We start from the raw sequence: 2,358 nt of genomic DNA, 5'->3' as shown, positions 1-2,358 counted from the left end.
TGAGCGGAACCCCACCATTCTTTAATGCTCATATACCTGTGTCCCCATGGGGCAGAGTTCACCTTTCCCAGCATGAGCCCATACCAGCTGTCCAGGCCCATGTGTTCATCTCCAAGCACTGTAGCTATTCCACACCTGTGTCCCGAGGACTGACCCTGGTCAGCCCCAACCATCCCTCCCAAAGCCTTTTTTTTTTTTTTTTAAATGTTGTGGCCTCCCGGGAACACTGCATCTTCTCTTCCCACAGAAACCACCAGAGCTTCTTCCCAGGCCAGACATCTTCCCATGATGCCTCATCTTTTCAACCCACTAGAACATAGTCTCACCCAGCTTCCTTCTTTTGCCCACTTCCCAGCCTGACCTCCTACACTCTGGATATTATGCCCACTTCTCACAGCTATTTTTCTAGGGGTCACCAGGGCTCTCCTAACTGCCTATTCTGGTGGCCTCTTCTCAGGTTTTTGTTTGTTTGTTGAATAGATTTTAGATTTTCTGAAGTTTTCAAACACAGAAGTACAATAGTGTAACAAATACACCCATTTCTTTGACTTAGCCATTATCAACATTTTGCCATAACTGTTTCCTTTTGTTGAGTTATTATATAATAAATTACAGATATTCTGACATTTCACTCTAAAATAATTCAGTATGCATTTCTAAAAAATAAGAACATTTTTCCACATGACCATAGGATCCTATCACACCTACTAAAACAGTTCTGTAACATACATTTTCCACATTCCAATTTTCTCACCTGTTCTAGAAATGTCTTAACAGCTAGTGCATTCAGACCCAGCTGCAATCACGAAAGTCCACTGTTTATGGCATTGTGTCTTGGTTTTCACCAGTGACCTATCTCACTGTAGCATGTTTCCGCTAAGCAGTTCCTTCTGGGAGGTCCTCCTTCGGTTTTCATAATGTCAACTCTCTTTTCACTGCCTATTCTTGGCCATCTGTTTTCATCTCAGACCCTTCCTTTGCCACTTATCTTTTCAGTATTGGTGCTTCACGGAACTCTGTCCTTGGCTATCCATTCTCACCTTATACTTACATCCCCGGCAATTCTCCTGAACCATGGTCCACTGAGTGGCTATACCACATTTTGTTTATTCATTTACCAATTTATGGACTTTTGGGTTGTTTCTATTTGGGGGCTATTATGAATAATGCTGCTGTGAATAGTGTTTGTATATGATCATTTGTATTTGTACACACATTTTTTTGTGCGGGCATATATTTTACTTTCTCTTGGGAATATACCTGGGTGTGAGATTGCTGGGTCATATGGTAATCTTACATTTAACAGTTTGGGAAGCTGCCAAATGTTTTCCAAAGTGTCGTTACTGTTTTATAGTCCTACTAGCAACATATAAGGGTTCCAATTTCTCACATCCTTGTCAACACCTGTTAGTGTCTGTCTTTTTTTTTTTAAGTTTTGTTTGTTTGTTTGTTTGTTTGAGAGAGACAGCGCAGGAGTGGCAGGGAGGGGCAGAGGGAGAAGGAGAAGCAGACTCCCTGATGAGCAGGGAGCAGAGGTGGGGTTCCATTGTAGGGCTCCATCCCAGGACCCTGAGATCAGAGATCACGAGTTGAAGGCAGACACTCAACTGACTGAGCAACCCAGGCACCCCTATTGTCTGTCTTTTTGATTATAGTCATCTTAGGTGTGAAGCGATAGCTCATTTTGGTTTTGATTTGCATTTCCCTAATGGTTGGTAGTTTGAGCATCTTTTAATGGGCTTCTCAGACACTTGTACTTTTTTTGGGGGGGCGGGATGTTTATAGAAGGTTTTTTGCCAATTTTTAAATTGGGTTACTTGTCTCTTTTATTTTTGAGTTGTAAGAATTTTTATATATTCTAAGCTTTGCGCAGTGGCAGTATCGTAGCCAATGAGGTTTATCCGAGGCGCGATTATTGCTAAGAATTTTTATATATTCTAGAAACAAGTCCCTTAGCAGAGATATGATTTGCAAACATTCTGTGGGTTGTTTCAGGATGCTTTTTATAAAAAGCTCAAAGGAGAGGATATGGATGTGTGTATGTGTACGTGTGTGTGTTTCTTGAGGTTTAAGACAGTGCTTAGTCTCCAGCCCAGTACATATTCAATAAATACTTATTGAATTCAGTTGAATTCTTCATAGGTTTTCTGGCAAAGCCTTTGACCATCTGTTTTACTCTCCCCTCAACTTGAACTTTCATTCTTAGACTGTAAGAAAATGCACTTAAAAATGAAGAATATGCACAATTTGGACTGGACATATGCATTTTTTAAAAAAAATCTAAAATGTAAGTGGTTTTTAAACAACAGATTTTAACAAATCATTTAATCTCTCTGTTTCCTCAGCTGCAAATTGGAT

At 40.2% G+C, this 2,358-nt stretch overlaps 1 pseudogene; it reads left to right on the top strand.

Moving 5' to 3' along the window:
* Window positions 1–1,861: 1,861 nt before the first annotated feature.
* Window positions 1,862–2,024, top strand: LOC116864828 (annotated as a pseudogene).
* Window positions 2,025–2,358: the final 334 nt, after the last annotated feature.

This window comes from Lontra canadensis, unplaced genomic scaffold (assembly GCF_010015895.1).
Source record: "Lontra canadensis isolate GAN:19392208 unplaced genomic scaffold, GSC_riverotter_1.0 scaffold6, whole genome shotgun sequence".
Taxonomy (NCBI): domain Eukaryota; kingdom Metazoa; phylum Chordata; class Mammalia; order Carnivora; family Mustelidae; genus Lontra; species Lontra canadensis.
This window is presented reverse-complemented; position numbering and strand designations above follow the sequence as displayed.